The 6792-nt window shown below is 35.5% G+C and overlaps 1 protein-coding gene across 3 annotated transcripts in view; it reads left to right on the forward strand.

Moving 5' to 3' along the window:
* LOC136802044 (myosin-M heavy chain-like) overlaps nucleotides 1–5964 on the forward strand; it is a 45583-nt gene extending 39619 nt beyond the window's left edge. For all 3 annotated transcript variants that reach the window (XM_067058749.1, XM_067058752.1, XM_067058751.1), the window contains 3 exons: nucleotides 3026–3981; nucleotides 4330–4768; nucleotides 5468–5964. The gene's annotated coding sequence lies outside the window, so the exon portion shown is untranslated. The remainder of the gene's footprint in view (nucleotides 1–3025; nucleotides 3982–4329; nucleotides 4769–5467) is intronic.
* The last annotated feature ends 828 nt before the right edge of the window (nucleotides 5965–6792 follow it).

The raw sequence follows: 6792 nt of genomic DNA on the forward strand, positions 1-6792 counted from the left end.
TTTTCTAGACTTTGCACACATATGCTATATAATATTTTCAGCCGAAGAGCCAAATGTAAATTTTGGAGATTGAAATATACCATTATTATTATTATTATTAGCAAGAAAACAAAAAAAATTGAAAATAGTTTTGATTTCTGACGTCAAAAATTAAAAATGAACGAATGATTTCAACGCAGTGTTCATTTTCCTTTGAAAAAACTGACGTCACTGACGGGCAACCACGTGCAGTGTATAGGCCTGTAGTCAAGCGAAATTGGACGCAAAAGTCATGTAAGACCGCGTCAAAATACAAACCGGTTAACAATAGAAAGACTTGATAATGTCTTCTTTTGAACAGCCAAAATTGACGTCAAAAATGCTAATCAACAAAATCTTGACCTCAAGTTAAGAATCCACCTCTAAGGTACTCATTTTTATTTTCGTAATGACGTCATTTTTAATTTCAAGCTTTAGAGTTGATAGGTGTTAATGGTAATATAACAATAGTTATAGCCGCAGAAGACGACCATCTCAGTTTAGTCTCTACGTAAGTCTCTCTTCGCTTCAATGCAACGACTTCAATCTAATTCCGAGCGGGCCGCAAATGACGTTATTGCCATATAACCCGAACGGTTGATGATATTTCTGCCATCTGAAGCCTGGCGCCTCGTTTTCCTCACCACAGGTATGACTATGAGTCAGAAAACCTTTCAATACTGCCAACCGATAGAATCTTTCATAGCTTTTACAAAACTCCCTTGTAACAACATCTCAAACAGCATCTCAGTGATATGAGATTTTGGTGCAACTGCAAGCCCGCCAGGGAAATCAATCTATCCTGGACGATATAGCTGCTATGAATACGGCGCGATGGTCCGGAACTAGCTAAACTTTCTGCGAGGCTTGGGTAAGCCAGCAGATCATCCATACCAGCAAAGTGAAATTGTGAAGTTTGGCGTCGCTTAAGTGAACTAGTGGGTGTCGCTTAAGTGAACTAGTAGGTGTCACTTAAGTGAACCAGTAGGTGTCGCTTACGTGAACTAGTAGGTGTCGCTTAAGTGAACTAGTAGGTGTCGCTTAAGTGAACTAGCGGGTGTCGCTTAAGTGAACTAGTTGGTGTCGCTTAAGTGAACTAGTGAATTCTGGCTGGTCAGTAAATTTATTGGACCTACCCCGGTGGGGTGGAGGTCCTATAAATTAACCCATGTTCGTTCGTTCGTTAGTTAGTGTGTTAGTTACCAGCTTTTCTCGAGATTGGCTCATTAGTTTTTTCTGATTTTTGGCACAAAGGTGCATGACCACAAACCCTCGAATGTGACGGAGCCCGATTTTCGAAAAAAAAATTTTTTGGGCAAATTTGGGCCAAAAAACGGCTTAAAAACGGGTTTTTTGGACTTTGTGAAAAATTGGATCATTAATTTTTTCTGATTTTTAGCATGAAAGTAGGGTACAATCATAGTTAAAGGATGGCTCAAGCAGATTTTTGCAAAAAAATTTTTTTGGCTCAAAAATCGCATTTTTATCTATAAGAACCACTTTTAATAAGAATACATCAATGTTCTTAGCCATATTATTATTATTATTATTATTATTAGTTTTTTTACGATGAAAATGTCACGGTGGAGGGTAATGATTTGAGTTTTCTGTAAACACTTATTATTTTTGTGGCTGAAAAACGAATCTTTATCTATAAGAATCACTTTTTATGAGCATATATCAATGTTATTAGCCAAATTGTTTTTTTATTAGTATCTTTTCTAACAGAAGAAAATGTCACGGTAGAGTGCGACGGTTTGAGTTTTCTGGAAACCTTATTTATTAAGCTGTGCATTTTTCTGATAGTGGTTTTTATAAAGAAAAGCGCGTAATAGCTTTTTTATTTCTTTTTCAAAAATCTTTTTCAATAGTGTTGATAGTTTCTCTCAATAGATATGCTTTCCTTTTCTTTTTTTTTTTTTGTATTTTGACCAGTTATGTCTTATGTGTTTCATTGTTTCAATGTTCACTGATTAGTTTGATAACCAGGTAGGTCCATAAAAGTATCGCTTGTTTTTATTCAAAGTCTCTTCGACTTTACTAGTCCCATGAGTGAAAGTAAAATTAATGGCTTTTTCCCAAAGCAACAAAGCAACAGTTTGCTATCAATGATATAATACAATAGAATAGTAGGAGTGATGGCTCCATCTATCTTTATTACCTTCATGATGTAATATACTGGGTGGGTTTACATCTGTAGGAGAGAATCCATTAGCAATCCCTTTGTTGATAACAATTCAGAACATAAACGAAACAAAAGCTCAAAATCACTTATACGAATTCTTTTATAAACTTAATCGATCTTCCCCTCGTTGAGGCTTTTGTTTCAAGAGATGGGTATGGGCATCTCTAAGGACAAAGGACTTAACGAGGAGAAGATCAATTAATATTTAAATAGGAATCGTGTAAATGATTTTTTCAATTCATTTTTAACGAGTAAAAAAATTGGAACATGATTTTTTTCATGCAAAGTGCACACATGAATTTTGTAAAATCAAATTATTGTGGTTCGTGCTTTTGTGGGTGTAGATAAGAACAAAGATTTCTCAATTTTATTGAACTTTGTAATAAAATATCAACCAATAAGAAAGCTTAGGGAAAATCAATTATAACTTAAGAAAGGAATCGTGATGAAATGAAAAGAAATCGTGCTATTTCCATTGTATTTCTTAATTGATTCTCTCCTAGATGTAAACCCATCCACTGTTTTGTTCAGTTTGAAGAGCTCTATATGTCTTTTTTGATTTTGAACAATTCTTAACAATTCCTTTCCTTCAAAAGTAACCAATAGCCGTTAAAGGTGCCAACATCGATGCGTTTTAATTAAATGATTGCTGAAAAAAATGTTTTACCATAAACAAGCAATAGAGTTGGAAAACGGTTTCGAACTGTCAAATCCTAAACTGTTACAAACATTCGAATATATCTTATTCTTGATTCAGGGAATGGTCTTACAATATAATATTCACTTGAAAAACTTTAAATTTGTTTCTTTTTATCCTACTAGGTACGGCTTTCAACACTTCAGATGACGATTCAGATTCTTCTTTGGAAAGTGGAACTTCGGAGGGTGGAAATGATGAAGAGGAGAATATTGAAAAGGACTTGAGAGTCAACAAAAACTTAAACTCTATTATTAACCAATTCTACAAATTTTTAGAAGGCCATGATAAAGGTACAAAGCAGAGGTCTAATTACCAAAGGAAGCATGACATCAAAAGAATAATTGCTGTTGTGAACCCAGAAAACCTCTACGAACTTTTTACTAACGACGCACGCTTATTGAAGGAAAAGTATATCATGCAGTAATATGCTGACCACAACCAAAAGCAATTGCTCCTGGCTCAATAGCGAAGTATTTGAGCAGCATGATAGATTTCATTGATTTTTTAATAATGGAGAAGGTTGACATACACCCTAAGCAAACAGAATCGCACAAATTTCAAACGTTGACTTCAGCGAAACTCCGAATGAATTTGTGGCGAAAAAAACTTACAAGGCTTGCGCGCCTTGACAAGCATAAACGGGAACATGTTGACGAAGAGATGATCGTTCATGTTTCAGACGAACAAGTAGTTAAGTTCGAAAAGACTCAACATGCAGAACGCACGAGACGCTTATTCGACACTTTAATACATGTGAAATTAACGAGGACAAAATTTTGTAGAATAAGGGACTATCTTTACACGAGGGTCCATTTCAGTAATAGCCATCGATCAGGTGTGACAGCCAACATGACGATGGCTGAGTACGAAAAAGCCAAGCAGGACGAAACGGATGGTACCTGGAATATTATGGTCTGGGACCATAAGACAAATGCAGACTATGGTCCAGCCCACGTCGAATTGACAGCTGATTCGTACAATTTTATTAAGACGTACGTTGAGCAAATTCGGCCGAAGATGAAGCGTATTTTGTCAAAGAATGTGTTTTTGTCCTGGGAAGGGAAAAGTGTGACGTCAGGTATTTTTATCATTATTTCCGCTCGACTTTATAATATAAATCTTTTGGGACATTTTGACATAGAGAGCACCATAATTTGGTTTTCTTAGGAAAACCTTTGTCTTCTAGGGAATATTTTTTCCCAAATTATGCTTATTTTTGAAACAAAAAAATTTACTTTTTGCACAAATTTTGAACGGTTTTATTTTGGGTTGAGTAAACATTTTAGACTTTTGAATGCAATTTCATGCGCATTTAGTATGATTTTCTGCTCTTCTGTGCGCCTTAAGAAAAACTCCGCTCGGGAGGCCGCTCAACAACCACAGCTGCAGGCTAATCTCTTTAATACTATACATGAATTAATTTCAGGCGACGTCAGCAAACGTATTCACTTACTTTGGGTGAAGGCTGGAATTGTTAACTCTGACGACCTACCAAAGAATATAACTGTCAATTTGATCCGCAAAGCGTCATCAACAGCTGTCTTGGAGAAGGACCCAGCAGCTGCAAAGCATGTGGCAAGCTTGATGGCACATTCGAGCAAAACGCAATCGATTCATTACAATGTCCGGAATCGGAGAATTTCAGCCAAGAAGGGCTCAAGATTTATTAGGAACCACTTTTATGGTGATTCGCCAAGAAAAATTGGTCAGCCGATGAAACTGACCAAGTCCGAAGTTTAATCAAAAATGGAGCTGAACTTACTCCAAAAAAGCTAAAACAGCTACTTCCTGATGTAGATGCATCTCCGAGAAAGCTTTATGACAAAGCAAGAAGAGAGGCAATTAAACTAGGTGTCTCAGATGAAGTAAGTAATTTTTGAAGTAATGTTTCTTTCTTTGTAACATACTCGGATCGGATGAAATAATTTTGCAAGGTATAAAAATGGAAAAATCGTCTGCATTTGATTTTGCAAATGGGAATTTCGTGTGGATTTAATCTAGCAAATGAAGGTTAAGTTTCTCGAAGATTCGATTTCAAAGATTTTGCTAATTCTAATCGTTTCCATGACACTTTCGAAAATATTTGTGAAATTATTTCTCGTAAAATATTAAAGTAAAGTATTCCCACGAATCACTTGTTTCGTCCTTGGATGAATCATAATAATAAATTAGAAAAAGATCGAATGTCTTGGCTATTCTCTTCTCGCCCGGAGGCTACTTAAGGCTTTTTGATAGATTAGATGACGTGATTAAGTGGCCCGGTGTTTATTGGCAGTCTTTTGCTCTGGTTTGTTGCCAAATTCTATCAATTGGCCCAGGTCCTTTTTGCGGGAAAATAATTGAGTCTTGAAGTTTTTGCACTATGATCTGAACGCAGAGTCATCAAAATCATCAAAAAGCAAAGTTAAGCCAAAAGTAGACTCTACAATCAACAAATTACAAATATTTTAGGGTCGTTGATAATTTCGATTTAGATGAGGAAAGAGGATAGGTAAAGGCAATTATGCACTTCATTACTCAGATTTGGTGTCCTGACAGTGTGCCTTTTATTTCATTTGTTCCAGAAATCTCGAAGAGGAGGGAAAGGAAGAATTTCATTATGGCAGGACAGTGACCTCGATGAATTGGAAAAATATATGGGGCAGTTAACAAGTGGTGGTCTTGGAGCAAAACGGGTTGCGGAAGTCCTCAAAAACAGTTTTCTATCGAGCAACATTGCCCCAAATTCGGACGCGTGTGAACTACCAAAAAAATCAACTGCCTAATTCGCCGGAATCAGAGTCGGAATCAACATCAACATCAACATCAACAGACACTGACGACTGATCGATGGCAAGATTTGTTTTGTATTTTGACATTTGTTTCGTTTTGTTGTTTCTTGATAGAAGGGACCAACTGTGATTTTTTTCTAAGTAGTGTACTTTTGTAGAGATTTCCACCCTCCGACTTGATCGATAGTTTCGGTTGAACAGGACTTTCGAAAACTGCCCATTATTTAACCTATTTTTTCCTTCAAAGTTTTGCATATGGATTCTGTTATTGACGCATGAAAAATTTTTCCGGGCCGTAAAAATGACTTCAAATACACCAAACTTTCGAGAATTTCATGATATTTTGGACATTGTCTTTAAATTTGCATTAATTTTGATTTCTTATGAACTGTAATGAAAGGCCATCTTTACCGGGGTAAAGATATATTTGGTAAAGAAGGGGGTACGAGAAAAACAAAACTTTTCACTTTGAGGAAAATTCGGGTACAATTAGATTTTGAATGCAAAATCTATTTTATTGAACTAGTTTTAGCATGGGTGTCAGTTTGTTACTTTTTACTAGTTTTTAAAATAACTAATGTTTAAAGATTTTTATATATTGATATAACTTATTTATCCATAATAATTGGCAGCTGAGACAAAGAAAGATAAAAACTGATTGTATTTTATTCAATAATTCCACTCATTGAAATTTTTATCGAATTAATTGCTTTCTAATTTAAATTGTACTAAAAGTTACAGCCTTTTTCGTCTCAACTGCCAATCATTTGCGAACATACTTTATATTGTTTCTGTGGATCTAATCTTTGCGGTCATAAAAAAGCTTAAAAATAGAATAATACAAGGATCTTGGGGGAAAAGTTGGAACGCAAAAATTAGGTCCTATGAAAGCTATTACCTTAAAGGTTTTTTTGTATTCAGTTTCGTTTCTTTTTTTACCGTATAGAATTTGTATTTAGTTCCATGCTTCCATAGTACAAAAATTATAATGATTGAAGCGTACAGGGTCGGAGCTTTTTCTTTGAATTTACCTTGACCCTAGACAGAAAAATGTAGATTTGTTAAATGACAAAAAGAAAACATGTCAACATAAAGGAATGCCCAGCAGACACACAGCG

Source organism: Clytia hemisphaerica, unplaced genomic scaffold (assembly GCF_902728285.1).
Source record: "Clytia hemisphaerica strain Z4C2 unplaced genomic scaffold, Clytia hemisphaerica genome assembly, whole genome shotgun sequence".
NCBI lineage: Eukaryota > Metazoa > Cnidaria > Hydrozoa > Leptothecata > Clytiidae > Clytia > Clytia hemisphaerica.